The following is a 16,797-nucleotide window of genomic DNA, read 5'->3' on the forward strand; positions in this document are numbered from 1 at the left end:
GGGAGATTTTATCTGCGAATCTTGCTGTGCACTTATAGCCCAGTGGCAGTTTATCTGCAAACCAGTGATGGTTAAACCACAATCCAGAGTAATAAGGATGTTTAAGTTCAAGGGAGCTCCTAGTGATGTATGTTGTGGAGTTGGGTAAGATCTATTTTCTGATAAACTGAAATTGCATTGCATTTAAAAGCATTTACATGGCTATGAACACTGAGATATTATGTTGATTAGTTTATCTGAATTATCGATATTTTGTGTTGCTAATTAATTGTGATTTATTCTATGAGTTGATATTCTACATGATTTGTCTACTGTTTGCACTGGTTTTCTTATGATTGAACTCACACTGAGCTTCATAAGTTCACTCCCCCGTTATTTCCATCTATACAGATAACTCGCTAGAATAGGACGCAGGCTCGGCATATGGAGAGCTAGGCTTGGATTAATTTTTATTAAGAAGTATTTTAGATTTTCTACCTGAAATTTCTATTAATTTGGGAACGGTATCGCTTTATTTGAATTGTGGCATGAGACTTCTATTTTGGGTTATGTAGCATGCATGGTATTTAATTCAATTTTAGGATATTGAACTATGGATTTTAAATTATGCATGAAATATGATTTTTATTAAAACTAAATTAGATATCACTTTTTCTGCTGTTAGTCTATAAATAAAATCTTGAGTAATAATTAAATTGGAAATTAACTAAGTTTTCAAAAATAGTCATCGTTACAAGGAATACGTTTTACTTAAATGGTTTTCTTAAACTCGTGAGTATTTATGACAATTGGCTAATTTTTTCTTCTAAAATAAACAAATGTTTAACTATGGTTGTTTTATAAGTCACCGATCATACTAGGCCATTTCAGTGGCCGGTGTAATCTCCCGAATTCGGGCCTAATGTTTAAGCCAAGTTGGGGAGGTTACAATATATGTTTAAATATGGTTGTTTTATAAGTCACCGATCATACTAGGCTATTTCAGTGGCCGATGTAATCTCCTGAATTTGAGCCTAACTGATATGAGTAGCTCAGTCCAATTCAAAGACCATAATAGATATGGGCCTTTCCAAGTACTCAAGCAGATCAATAACAACGCCTATCAAATAGATCTGTCTTGTGAGGACAATGTAAGTTCTACTTTTAATATTGTTGATTTATCTCTCTTTGATGTTTCATATTCGAGGACAAATCTTTTTGAGGAAGAGGAGAATGATGCGAGTTTCAAGGCCCAAAATAAGGCTCATGAACTTGATGGGCTCAAATTTCCTTGAGGCCCAATAACTAGGTTGAAGGCTAAGCAAATCCGAGTAAAATTGAATAAGACCATCCAAGAATTTGTTACCAATGCCCCACGTCCAAAAAAGAAAATCAAGATTCACTTTCTTGTTTTCAAAAAAATCAAGAAATCGAATCTTGGCCCAACTTTATTGTTTCGGACAATTTCAAGAATCAAGAAAATTAAGATTTCAAATCTTGGAAATCTTGGTCCAAGAAACTAAACCTTGTAGCCAAGGCGTTTTGGATTTTATGTACGAGCTTGAACGAGCCAATTTCAAGAGCAAACGGATCACAAGACCAAGTTCTTGAAAAAATGGCCCATTAAGATGCCTAGAAGCCCATCCTGAAGTTTGGAAAGTAATTTAATTGAATATCAAGCCAAATTATCAAAGTGGCTCAAATTGTAAAATACTTAAACTATAGGTCCAATTTTATTTTAATAGATGGATCATCATGTAAGAATTCAACCCAAGGACCCCCTTTAATTCATTTGGTTGAATTCTCATTAAAAGTCCACACTTAGAATTATTTTGTTTTTTTTTATTTGATGAGTTGTCATGTTTGTTATTCCATTAGGGTTGGAAAACTTATTTTGGGGGTCTGTAAGTAGCATGAACGTTCACCCTTATTCATATACAATTGATTTATTTTTTTTAAGTTAATAATATTTCTCTTTCAGTTTTTCTTCAAGAATTGCTCTTGAGTTTCTTTTGGAAGTTGTTTTAACAATAGTTCAGGTTGTGGGAATCATCTTCAAGCTTTTTCTTACCAAGATATCTTTCTTGGAGGGGGAATTAGAGTCATTGAAAGGAGTTGTGGATTCTTAATATTTCCAAGGCTTCTTAGGAAGTCATCTTCTCTTTTTTATGCTTAATTTATCGTTTCTTGCTTATTTAAGTTAGTTCTTGTTGATTTGGCTTGCCGATTTTATTGATTTTTGTTCTAGGTTAAAGTTGCTTCAAGAAAGATGTTCTCCTATCTTCTTCCATCAAGAAACACATAAAAAATTAGGAGTTTTAATATTTTCTTGTTGTTTCAAACATTATTGCACAAAACAGTTTGCTTTTGTCTATAAAATCACTTCTAACAAATATGTTTGTGTTTTGTTTTTCCAAATCTGGTTAGGGTGTTTTCTTGAGGTCCAAGGACGGTTTCTTTCCATCCAAGAAACCCTAATTTGTTCTCTTTTGGACTCTTTACCAGCCGGTTCATCTTTCTTTTGTTTCAATTTTGTTTGACTCTCATTTGTGACAACTAATCTATTTTTGTTGTTTCTCATTTCAGTTTACATTCGTCTAGAGATCTAGGATAAATCCGCGACTTTGACAAATTTTATGATCCGCTTCCGCATTCATCCACAGCATTCTTTATCACTAACGTATTTGATGCTTGTGTTTATCTCTATTCTCTCAAATGGTATTGTACCCCACGATATAGTGCAGGAATTTTTTTTCTATTTGCATAACTAACATCTACTAAATAATATTTTCCTAAAAAATAACATGTAACAATCTGAAACTTTTATAAGAAAAATAAAATAAATAACGAAAAGGTGATAATAATATTAATGGATTACACAATGCAATTTTTAACTTATTTTGAGATATCTCCTTAACAATATTTCTTAATTCTTAGAACTCTAAAATATTACGTGGAAGCCAACATCGGAATCATTTAATTATAATGGTGTTTACAAATCTAATTAGTAGTTGACTTACTCTAGAGTTTCCAATAACAAACCAACTTTATAATCCTATTTATAGTATTTCGATTACTGTTATTCTACGTAAATTAAGTAAAAAAATAATATAGAATTTATAATATCAGCTTTATGAAAAAATTATATAAAGTGTTTAATAATTTTTATAATATTTTTTATAAACTATTTAATATCTTCTTCCACGATGTGTTTGATAAATAGTGAAGGTTCCTTAAGAATAATTAAACGATCAGCATCGCTATCAGCTTCTGTTGCAATATAGTCAAAAACCATGTTGTACTGTATCAACATGCATCAAAATATAGAATTTATTATTTGATACTTATATTATATCATATATTATATTTGTCGCATTTGCATTGTTATATAAGAAATTTTAACATTATGTTGAACTAACAGTTAAATAAAAATGGAAATAAAATAGATTGAAAACGGAAGATTTGTTAATAAATTTTAAAAAATGAAACTTGTCAAAGTAATATTTGTTTAATCTTTGAGTATTTAATTGAAGCACTTAAAAGTTTTTGTATGACAGATCACAAGTGTTTAAAGCTTGTCATCTTCGAAAAAATAATTTGAAAGCTTCACATATTATGGGTGAATAAAATTATATAAACATGTATTTATAAGTGTTTCTATTAACAGTAGGTTTTGGAAATGATAAACTTAAGGATTTGGGCACCCAATTGTGTACGAGCAACGTATGAAATAATTATTTAATATTTATTGATTGAGTTTTAGTTTGATTGGTATAGGTATTGTTATTAATGCATGAGGACGTAATTTTAAGTGTTCCAAAGCGTATTATCTTCGTATTTAAAGGTTAGGGAGGGGCTATGAGTAGTTCTAGAAATTGTACTAAAAAATAGTAAATATGATCAGAACCTGTACTGAAATTGATAAAAAATTTATTTAGTATTTAATAAAATAAGATAATATAAATTTATTTATCCCTTAATAGTTACGAAATATAAAAAAAAAGTACCAAGAAAACAAAGGTAAGGATGAACAATTTTTAGTGGAATTAGTTAAAATATTCAGCGAACATGTAATGATTTAAGAAAATTGATAAATTACAATATTAGACAATAAACTATGGGTAGATTTTCGTTTTGGCCACTTAACTAAAAAAGTTATAATTTGGTCACCAAACTATTTAAAAGTTTTCATTTAAGTCATTGGGATGTTAAAATCAATGTTATATGGCTTTCTTTGTTCACACTATCTGCACCAATTGAAAGCTCTCTTTTCCTTTCTCTTCTATAATTCAGTTCTTTTTTTCATGAAAGAACTTTGGACATCACAAATCTACGAATCAAAATTCAAAATTTTTTTTCCCAATCTCCAACACTGACCATTAGATTGACTTAGATCTAAGGTATATTCTTCTACTTGTCGATGGGTACTGATCCACCATACCAATCGCTAAATCATTACTTGGAGCTCACTAGTGAAACTTTAAAAAAAACAAACTTAATAGCCTAGTGACTCCAAACTTCTGAATAGTTCAGTGACTTAAATGAAAACTTTCGAATAGTTCAATAATCAAAACGAAAACTTACCCATAGTTTAGTGACTCATGGTGTAGATTTTTTATTCAGTGTGTAAAAGAATATCCTAATAACACCTAAAATTGTAGTGGGACTCTTAAATTGACACGTACAAGATTGTTTATAAATCCAAGGTTAAGCCGATTGAGTCTTAACTTGAGTGACATCGACATTATTGCCAACGCAGGAGGTCGTGAGTTTGAGCGCGTTGAAGTGCATTAGTCCTTCTATTTAAGGGTTGGGAAGAGGATATGGGTAGGGGTAGTTAACGAAATTAAATAAAATGTAACGTCTTGATTTATTTAACTTTGATTATGTGAATTTTGTCATAAATGATTACTTGCTTTAGTGGTTAAGTGATCTGTGTGTGTTTGAGGTCTTGGGTTCAAGTCCTATTTATGGAAAATTCTGTTATTTTGTAACCTAGTCTTATCCTTGGCGGTTTGGCTTCTATTTTATTTCTAGTCAAACTATATCAAAATGAGCTTGTTGGTTTGAGTGGTAAGGTGTTAGCTTGTTTTGTGGTATCGTGTTAGAATTCTCGTACGAGCGTGAATGATAATTTTTGATGCGGTTGTCTGATAGAGTTTCAGTGGAGTTGGAATTCTGAGGTAGTTAGATGTGGATTGAGGTGTCGGATTTGGTGGGATTAGGTTGGTTAGTGGGTTAGTGGGGAGTTGGGGGGAATTAGTGATATTGTGTTAAAATTTTAATTTCTATTTTAATTTATTTTTCTTTTTCCAAAAATATTTCCTCTTTTCCTGACGTTCCCCAATTTTCCCTTCTCTGCAATTTCTTTTCTTTTTTGTTTCCCTTCAAATTTGTCCACAACTTGTTATTCTTATCGTTGCGTTCAGATTTTCGGTGTTCTTCGTTCGGTTTTGGTAAGTAGGGTTTCACTCGTTTATAGGTTTCGATTTCTGTAAGGTCATTTGGGTTTATTCTTTTTGTAAAAGCGTAATGGTGTAGTTAGGGAATCTGATTTTCTACGATCATTGTCATGTAGGAGAAGGCTATGAAGTAGTGGGTTTCGTTCCAACTGCCTAAATTGTGTCTGCGGAAGTTTTCGTCAGCGGTAAGTTGGGTGCTTTGTCGGATTATTGTTGATGAATTCGTAAATTAAATTGCTAAAATAGTGTCTGGTATACTATTTTAGGGTTTGAAAGTCTTAAGTTTGCTGTGGCATCAAAACGAACCAGGTGTGTAACAAAAATATGAGAAAATGAACTTCGGTAAAAGCCGAAAAAGTGGCCTGCTGACGCCACAAGGGTGTGTGCCTAGCCATGTGGTCGACCATGTGCGACACACGGTCGTGTTGCAGGTGAGTGTGTGGCCGTGTAGGTCACACGGCCTAGGCCAATTTGGGTGTGTGGGCCACATGGGCGTGTAGGTCATGGGAAAAGCCATGTAAGCCACATGAGCAGGGCAATTAGGTCGTGTGGGCCACACGAGCGTATGGGCCCAAAATTTAGTATTTTACCCTAGGGTCACATAAGTCGTTCCGATCGACTATGGGCCTTTCGTAGGGTCAATAAGGGGAAAACAGACCCTAATGCATGAGATCTGTTAATCTGATAGACTGATTTGAGTATTTAGAAAACTGATATATATGATTTGACTGTTTTGTATAAGTATGTATGATATCTGAATACGAGCATACGAGACATGTTAATTCTGTAATATTTGTTTATCTGTTATATGTATCTATATATAGGGTAGGATTTGTATATGTGTAAACGGAAAAATATATACGATTTTGCCTATATAATTCATCACCTTTTTACTTAAAATTATTGTTAAAACCAAGTAATTGTTTACTAAATTAATGAAATATGTGAAAATATGAAATTAGGGCATAGAAATTATTAAAATTTTATTTTATGTTTTATTATATAGTTTTCATGCATAAATGGCTTATTTTATATTAATTTAAGCATATTATATTTTTAAGCTATGAAGTGGGCCATGCATGATCAAATTAAATAATAAAATATAATGTTATATTTTAATAATTCATTTTAAATATTTCATTAATAAAATTGGCTTTAATTAATTAAGTAAATTGATTAATTAAAATGGTTAAATAAATTCGTTTGGTCCTCTAAACTATCTGCTATTTTTGACAGGCCTGAGAACTTTCTTCTAATTGCAAAACCGTCCAAAGTGGGGACCAAGTCAACCCAATTTTCGACTGCACATGGCTGATTATAAACCAATCTTTTGTTTAATTACATAAGGCCCTTGAAGAGTTAAAAATATCAGAGGTTTACCTGAAGATTTGCTGGAGACCAAGTCTTAGTCCTGAGTTGTTGTGGCATTCAAATTGACCAAAAATCAAGGAAAAATCAACCACATTTCCTCAATTCATGGCCGGCCACTCTTGGAGGAGGTTTCAAAGTATGGACACTCCTAATTTTAGCAAACTAGCTCCCTTGCATCACTTATAAATAAGAGCTCATTTCTCACTTTTTCAATCATCCCTCTCATCTCTCATCCTCTCTCTCAAATCTCTTAGCTCTCACGCCTATCATCATCCTTGAATAAGGATTTTACCAAATTAGCCTCATAAAGAGCCCTTGGTTGGCCACCTTGGAGAACCATCAGCAAAGGAGCAACACAAAGAAGCGAAGGAGCCTCGTCAATCAGAGTCTTGGGTGACAGCCACTCTGAATTGGCTTTAATCATTCTTTTCTTTAATTTAATATAAAGATGTTTGCTATGTGTTATTTGTTCTTGTTTACAACAATGATAGCTTAATTTTTTTAAGTTAGGATGATTATTTTGATTAAATAATATTTATTTGATTCATGTTTATAATGTTTGTGCCTCAATCGATCATATTTCCAATTAAAATCAAGTTTGTATTTCATTCATACGTGATTGAAATGTACCTGAATTAGCTGAGCGATCCTAACCAGACGACGGCTAATGTACGCATAATTGAAATTGTAGGTTGCATAACAACCCTAACCAGGCTTTGTTATCAGCATAATTTTTAGATTTGTGTGATTAAATTGTTTCAAACCTAACACGTTCCTATTATCTCACACGAATGCTAAGACACCCTAGTAAATAAGGATCAGTAAAATGCGTATTTACTAAGTAAAGAATTCCGAAAGGACCTAATTTGGTTTCCAAACTCATGAAAGATCGAGTTGCCATGGAATGTTTTTCTGAATATTATTAAGCATGATGATAATAAATTAAGTTTAATTAAATTAATTGTCCTAGTTTATTTATGTTATAATTGTTGGAAATTGTGTTAAATTTTACTAAAATATATATCATTCATATAGTCTGCATATTAGGATAATTTACATTAGGGATCATTTCATCTAGTTTATACCACTTCTCAACTATATTTTGTTTTTATTTTTCAAAATTTTAATATAATTTTACAAATTAAGTGACTTAGCACAAATACAATCCCTATGGAGACGATAACTCGATACTTACTTATTATTTGATAACGATTGTGTACACTTGCACAAACCTGAGCGTTGCAATATGTGGATAAAGTGTTTTGTGAGGTGACATTTTGTCGATATATTGGCAACTTGGCTGCAAAATATTCTTATAAGTGTCGTATAGACACTATGTGGTGTGTAGGGATGAGTGGGTGTTTTATACCACACGTGGTGTGTTGGGATTGTCGGAGTTGGTGTGTAGAGGATAGGGGTAGGACTTTGCATATCTGTATGATTCTGATATGATCTGATTCTGTTAAGGACTTATGCCCACTTCTATTCTGTTATGTTGGAAATCTGACTTATATGCATGTATGTTTTCGTTAAGTTACACATTTAGTTTTTGAAAACTCACTTCCGTTGCCTGTTCTGTTTAGGTAATCCTCAAGCATAAGCGAGTCGGTGCAATTAAGGCTCGGTAGTGACCACTAGTCCGCAAACTATTTTTAACTTACTGTTATATTTAAATTTCTAGTTTTCTTTAAGAGTTTTATAATTTTAGGACTCTCTATACTTTTGGATTTCTTTTGGTTTTGTTGTTGGTTTTGGTTTTGATTAAGTTTTCTGATATGCACAACAAACAATTTCACAGAAATAATGTTTTCACGCAAATAAACATTTCAAAAATTACAACTTGGTTTTCAAAATATAACGACTCTTAAAATTACCGCTGCAAATTTACATTTTACTTAAAACGACAAACAAATGACAGTTTTATAAAAGAGTGCAATAATATGTTTTTCCTCAAATGTGGACTCTTTTAGTAACAAATTAAATGAGACTTTCATTAGTAAAAGGTTGGTTTTATAATTCTCCTTCGTAACATCTCCAGATTATGCCATAACGTCTAGGCCGGGTTTGAGGTGTTACATTTAGTGGTATCAAAGCCAAGTTGCAAAACTCAGGATGTAAATTTTGTGTTCAAAATTGTATTTGTAAAAGATCTAGTTTTCAAATAAAGTTTGTTTCTTTTTTAGTAAAGTATGTGGTACATCGAGTCTCTGGCGCCAATCCTGTAAGTACTTATAAACTTAGAAATATTGTAGTTAAAAAACTCTGAATTGTCTAAAACTTTATTGAGTTAGTTAGAGACTAAAAATTTTGGAAAATTTCTGAAACTTCTGATAAGTACTTGAAGCACTATACTTGTTAATAAACACTGAAACTAATACATAAAATTTCATAATGTAGATAAAACTTTGAAAATGATAAGCGCTCAGGGAACGCGTAGTCTTGGTACTCGTGGGCACGGCGGGCACCGTAAGGGGACTTGAGTTAAGTCTTCCTCATTTGGAAGTATGCCAAATCTGGATACGAGCGAGGCTCCGACTTCACCTACTGCTGAGACCAGGCCCCAAAGTTGTTCGGCTGGGGACGACATACTGTCCCAAGCCATGTTGAGAGTTTTAGAGAGGGTCGTTGGACCCCATTCTGGATTTGGGGGTTGTGGGTCAGTAACTGAATTACTTCGGTCTAATGGAGCTGAACTATTTAGGGGATCCACTGGATTCATCCCTACTATGGTCGAATACTAGTTGGAGGCCACCGAGAGAATAATGAATGATTTGATTGCACACTTGAGCAGAAACTTAAGGGTGCAGTTTCTTTGCTTTACGACAAGGCATACTAGTTGTGGTTATCAGTTGAGGAGGGTACTCAATCGGATCGTCTTAATTGGGATTATTTCAAGACCACTTTCCAGGGAAAGTATGTGGGCGCGAGCTATGTAAATGCTCGTAGACGTGAGTTCATGAATCTCACGCAATGAGATAGGACTGTGGTTGAGTATGAGGTCAAATTTCTGAGATTGATCCATTACACTCGAGGGATAATGGCATCTGAGTACAAAAAATGTGTTCATTTTTAAGATGGTTTGAGGGACATTCTGAGGGTTTGATAGCTCTACAAAGGGAGCAAGAGTTTCTCGTTCTGGTAGATAATGCGAAGATCACCGAAGAGGTTAAGCATGTGGAGAACTAGAATAGAGACCGAGAGAGAGGCAAGAGTAAGAGGGATTCGAAGCCCTCTAATTCTGTTCAGATGCCTAAAAAATGGGCCAAACCTGATGGGCCTTTTAAAGTTGGAGTTCCAATTGCTCCTACTGGGGTTCAGCCATGCAGTGACTATGGTAGGCGCCATCCGAGCGAGTGTTTGAGGAGATTGGGGGAATGTTTGCGTTGTAGGTCAATAGAGCATCAGATTAGAAAGTACCCGCAGTGTTCTGATCAGATGCAAGCTTCGATTTTAAGCTTTGCCCAACCTCAAAAAGCAATATAGCAGCCGCCTAGGGGCTGCAGTCTGGCCAGAGGTGGTAATGGTTTGGGTAGAGGGCAAAGAGCACTAACAGATGTGCTAATCAGACTGAGGCGAGACAGTCTGCACTGGTATATGCTGTTCGACACCGTGAGGACAGAGATGCCCCTGACATGATTACAGATATGTTTTTTATTCATGATGTTCCTTATATTGCTTTGATAGACATAGGGATAACACACTCCTACATAGTTAGTTCTGTATCTGAAAACTTGGCGATTGTTGTTGAGAGTACTTCTGGTGAAATTTCTGTACTGAGTCTGTTGGGTTAATTTGTTTGAGTAAACAGACTGTATAGAAGTGTAACACTGGAAGTACAAGCGATTGTGTTTCCAAAAAATCTGATGGAGCTATCGTTTAGAGAGTTTGACTTGATTCTGGGAATGGACTAGCTTGTAGAGCACTGAGTCAGTTTGGATTGTGTGACTAAGAGAGTAGTTCTGAGAACTGAGGATGATGTGGAAGTTGGTGTGATTAACGAGCGTCGGAGTTACCTATCTAATGTAATCTCTACTCTAGTGGTTTAAAAATTGGTTCAGAAAGTATGTAAAGCATATCTGGCTTACGTAAGTGTTTTAGCTCTTGTGGACTCTTCTGTTGAGAACATCAGAACAGTGAGAGAATTTTCAAATTTTTTTCAGAGAAGTTATCGGGTTTACCTCCAAATTAGGAAATTAAGTTTGGCATTGAACTTCTATCGGGTATAGCTCCGGTGTCTATCGCTCATTATCGTATAGCACCGAATGAGCTTATAGAGCTAAAGGCTTAGCTTCAAGAGCTTCTGGACCGTGGATTCATCCATCCTAATGTGTATCCGTAGGAGGCACCAATTTTATTTGTAAAAAAAAAGTGTACCATGAGGATGTGTATCGATTATCGACAGTTGAATAAGCTAACTGTGAAGAATAAGTTCCCACTTTCGAGAATCGGTGATCTATTTGATCAGTTTTGTGGAGCTTCGATATTCTCCAAGATAGATCTCAGTTCTGGGTATCATTAGCTTAAGGTTAAGAAAGCTGATGCTCATAAGATAACTTTTAGGACTCGTTATGGGCACTACGAGTTCCTAGTCATGCCCTTTGGTTTGACGAATGTTCCGACTACATTCATGGATCTGATAAACCTAGTTTTCCAACCGTATTTGGATCAGTTTGTCGTAGTCTTTATCAATGATATTCTAGTGTACTCTAAGACTGAAGATGAGCATTTTAAAGTAGTGCTTCAGATACTTCGAGAGAAACAATTCTATGCTAAGTTGAACAAGTGTGAATTCTGGTTGTAGGAAGTAACATTTCTGGGACACGTGGTCTCTACTGAGGGGATCCAAGTTGATCCTAGGAAGATTAAGGTGGTATTTGACTGGAAACAACCTAAGAATGTTTCTGAGATTCGCAATTTTCTAGGTCTTGCGGGTTATTATCAAAGGTTTGTTAAGGGGTTCTCGTTGATTGCAGCTCCTCTGACTAATATTTTACACAAGAATGCTCCTTTATTCTGGAGTGATGAGTAACAATCAAGCTTTGAGAAGCTGAAGTCTGTTTTGACTCAGGCTTTTATTCTGATACAGCCTGAGTTTGATAAGGAGTTTATGGTTTATAGTGATGCGTTACGTGTCGGGTTGGGGTGTGTTCTAATGCAAGATGATAAGGTTGTGGTGTATGCTTCCCAACAGCTTAAGTCACACGAGGAAAATTATTCGACGCATGATCTCGAGCTAGCTTTCGTGGTTTTTGCTTTAAAAATCTAGAGGCACTATCTGTATGGTGAGAGGTGTATCATCTACATTGATCACAAGAGCTTCAAGTACCTCTTTACTCAAAAGGAGTTGAATCTTAGGCAGCGTAGATGGATCGAGCTACTTAAGGATTATGACTGCACAATAAAGTATCATCCTAGTAAAGCCAATGTGGTAGTCGATGCTCTTAGTCGTAGAGCAATATTTGATTTGAGGGCGATATTTGCTCGCCAAAGTTTGTTCGAGGATGGGAGTGTGTTAGTCGAGTTACAAGTTAAGCCAACTTGGATTGATCAGATTTGGGATAAATAGTTGGAAGATGATTCTTTGGTTCTGTATTTTCGTCAAGTTAAGAGTGGCAGTACATCTGATTTTGGGCTAAACAATGATGGGGTTCTGTGCTTCCAAGGACAAGTTTGTGTACCAAATGACTCTGATTTAAGACAGTCTATTTTGATGGAAGCGTATAGTAGTCTTTATGTTATGCATCCCGATACAAATAAGATGTATCAGGATCTCCGTGAACTATATTGGTGGCCAGGTTTGAAGCAAGAGGTAACAGATTTTGTTTCTCATTGTCTGACATGCCAGCAAGTTAAGGCTGAGCACCAGTTGCCTTTGGGTTTACTCTAACTTGTTAAGATTCCCTTATGGAAATAGGAATGTGTAACTATGGACTTCATTAGTGGGTTGCCATTAACACCTACTAAGGAGAATTCTATTTGGGTCATTGTGGATAGGTTGACCAAGTCCGCTCATTTCATTCCAGTTCAGACAGATTATTCATTGTAGAAGTTGGCCAAACTTTACATTTCTGAGATTGTGAGACTTCACGAGGTCCCGATTTCGATAATTTCATATAAAGATCCTCGCTTTACTTCTCAATTTTGGAAAAAGCTTTATGAGGCTTTGGGTTCGAGATTAGACTTTAGTACTGCATTCCATTCTCAGATCGATGGTCAATCTGAGAGGGTGATTCAAATACTAGAGGATATGCTTCGGAGTTGTGTAATTGATTTTCGAGAGAGTTAGGAGGATTTTCGACCTCTAGCTGAGTTCACCTACAATAATAGTTTTCAGTCTAGCATTCAGATGTCACCTTATGAAGCACCGTATGGTTGTAAGTGTTGTACTCCACTGTGTTGGACTAAGTTGGGTGAACGACGAGTTTTGGGTCCTGAGTTGGTTTCCAAGACTAAGGACAAAGCCAGTTTAATTCGGGATAGTCTTAAAGCAACTTCTGATAGATAGAAGTCCTATGTAGATAGAAGCCTTAAGGCAGTTTGGACGTAAGGGCAAGTTGAGCCCTAGATTCATTGATTCGTATCAAAGTTTGAAGCGTGTGGGACCAGTTACTTATCAGTTAAAACTATCTCCTAAGCTAAATCGTATCCACGATGTATTTCACGTCTCTATGTTGAGGCAGTATTGTTCTGATCCATCTCACGTTGTTTCGGTTAAGGAGATCGAGGTTAGACCAAATTTGACATTTGAGAAAGAGTCGGTTCTAAATTTGGATCAAGATGTAAAGATTTTGAGGAGGAAGAATTTCGTTAGTTAAGGTTCTGTAGCGGACCCAGGGCACTGAAGAAGCCACGTGGGAACTTGAGGACTCGATAGTATCCTAATCTGTTTTGATCAGGTAAATTTCAAGGTTGAAATTTCTTTTAGGGGGTAGAGTTGTAATGTCCTGATTTATTTAACTTTGTTTATGTGAATTCTATCATAAATGAGTATATGGTTAAGTGATTTGTGTTTGATGTCTTGGGTTCAAGTTCTATTTATGGAAAATTCTATAATTTTTAAACCTAGCCTTATCCCTAGCAGTTTGGCTTATATTCTATTGCTAGTCAAATCATATCAGAATAAGTCTGCTGGTTCGAGTGGTAAGGTGTTAGTTTGCCCTGTGCTCTTGTGTTAGAATCCACGTACGAGCGTGCATGATAATTTTTGTTGCGGTTGTCTGATAGAGTTTCGGTGGAGTTGGAATTCTAAGGTAGTTGGACGTGGATTGAGGTGTCAAATTTGGTGGGATTAGGTTGGTTAGTAGGTTAGTGGGGAGTTGGTGGGAAATTAGTTATATTGTGTTAAAATTTTAATTTATTTTTCTTTTCCCAAAAATATTTCCTCTCTTCTTGAAGTTCCTTAATTTTCCCTTCTCTGCAATTTCTTTTCTTTTTCGTTTCCCTTCAAATCTGTCCACAACCTATTATTCTTGTCATTGCGTCTGGATTTTTGGTGTTCTTTATGCGATTTTGGTAAGTGGGGTTTCACTCGTCTGTAGGTTTCGATTTCTATAAAGTCATTTGAATTTATTCTTGTTGCAAAAGCATAGTGGTGTAATTAGGGAATATGATTTTCTGCAACCATTGTTATGTAGGATAAGGCTGTGAAGTAGTGGGTTTCGTTCCAACTGCCTAAACTGTGTCAGCGGAGGTTTTTGTCGGCTGTAAGTTGAGTGCTTTGTCACATTATTGTTGATGAATTCATACATTAAATTATTAAAACGATGTTTGGTATACTATTTTAGGGTTCAAAAGTCTTGGGTTTGTTGCAACATCAAAAATGAACCAGGTGTGTAACGAAAACGTGAGAAAACGAAGTTCAATGAAAGCCGAAAAAGTGGCCTGTCGACGCCACATGGGCTTGTGCCTGGTCGTATGGTCGGCCATGTGGCAAGTGAGTATGTGGCCGTGTGGGTCACACGACCTAGGCCAATTTAGGCGTGTTGGCCTACACAGGTATGTGGGCCTAAAATTCAGTATTTTTCCCTAGGGTTACCCAAGTCATTCCGATCGGTTGTGGGCCTTTCGTAGGGTCAGTAAGGGAAAAAAAACTACCCTAATGCATGAGATCTGCTAATCTGATAAACTGATTTGAGTATTTAAAAAACCGATATGTATGATTTGATTGTTTTGTATAAGTATGTATGATATCTGAATACGGGCATGTAAGACATGTTAATTCTGTAATATTTGTTTATCTGTTATCTGTATATGGGGTGGGATTTGTATATGTGGAGGAAGTGTTTTGTGAGGCGACATTTCGTCGATATACTGGTAGCTTGGCTGCAAAGTATTCTTATAAGTGATGTATAGACACTATGGGGTGTGTATGGATGGGTGGGTGTTTTATACCCCACGTGGTGTGTTGGGATGGTCGAAGTTGGTGTGCAAAGGATGGGGGTAAGACTTTACATATCTACATGATTCTGATATGATTTGATTCTGTTAAGGACTTATGTCCGCTTCTTTTCTGTTATGTTGGAAATCTGAATTACATGCATGTATGTTTCCGTTGAGTTACACATTGAGCTTTTGAAAACTCACTTTTTTGTCTGCTCTGTTCAGGTAATCTTCAGGCATAGGCGGGTCGGTGCGACGAAGGCTCAGTGGTGACCACTAGTCCATGAACTGTTTTTAATTTACAGTTATAATTAAATTTTTTGTTTTCTTGAGAGTTTTGTGATTTTGGGGCTCTCCAAACTTTTGGATTTCTTTTGGTTTTGTTGTTGGTTTTGGTTTTGATTAAGTTTTCTGCAATGCATAATAAACAATTTCACAGAAATAATGTTTTCATGCAAATACACGTTTCAAAAAATACAACTTGGTTTTCAAAATATAACGACTCTTAAGATTACGCTGCAAATTTACGTTTTACTTAAAAAGACAAGCAAACGACGGTTTTATAAAAGAGTGCAATAATATGCTTTTCCTAAAATGTGGACTCTTTTAGTAACAAATTAAATGGGATTTTCATTAGTACAAGGTTGGTTTTATAAATCTCTTTCGTAACATCTCCAGATTTGGCCATAACGTCTAGGCTAGGTTTGAGGTGTTACATAAAAGAATTCATGGGATAAAATATTTAATCCCTCAACTTGTCAATTTTTTTTCAATTTGGTCCTTAATTCTTTTTTTGTCATATTAGTCCCAAAACTAGACAATTCTTTTAATTTAGTTTCTAATTGTGAATTCTATTATAGTGTGTAATGATGTGACACTCTTATAAATGCTATGTCATCTACCGAAAATTAAAAAAATTATTAAAAAATTTTAGGTGATAACATGCCATAAACTCATAGTGCCATACCATTACACTTTAATAGAATCTAAATTTAAGGATTAAATCAAAAAAAATTTATTAAATTTCGAGACTAAAATAATTTTTAAAAAATCACATTTAAAAAATTAGAATAGAAGGATTAGATGTTTTATTCAAAATCCATGTGCAACCTTGGTTGACTTAGAATATTTAAACCACCATTGTTACCATTTAATAATCAACGTCGCCTTTGTTCACATGCACTTTTGCATTTTATATAGTAATTGTGTTTATTCTTCAATTCCGAAGAAGTTAGAATGCTGAAATAAAAATGAGGTTTAATCGTTCCTTCAGTCCCCATACTTTTTGGAAATTAAAACTTAATCTTTCTGTTTTTATTTCTAGGTATTTGTCTTGCTTGTTAATTCCATTAATGAAATTTCATAAAATTTGAATATTAAGATTCAATTGATAATACATATTCAAACTTAACAATGTTGTTAATTGGACTTTTTTTAAATCATAGAGAGACAAATTCAACTCTGACGGAGAGGCAGCATTTTCAGCAATGGGGGATATTATTAATCAGCACTTTTCATGTGTGTGTTGACTTGGACGCCCATTATTGTTTTGGGCCAAAGCAGAAACCATTTTTTGCTACTTTGTCGCCCGTTTTCGTGGGGGAAG

This window comes from Gossypium hirsutum, chromosome D08 (assembly GCF_007990345.1).
Source record: "Gossypium hirsutum isolate 1008001.06 chromosome D08, Gossypium_hirsutum_v2.1, whole genome shotgun sequence".
Classification (NCBI taxonomy): domain Eukaryota; kingdom Viridiplantae; phylum Streptophyta; class Magnoliopsida; order Malvales; family Malvaceae; genus Gossypium; species Gossypium hirsutum.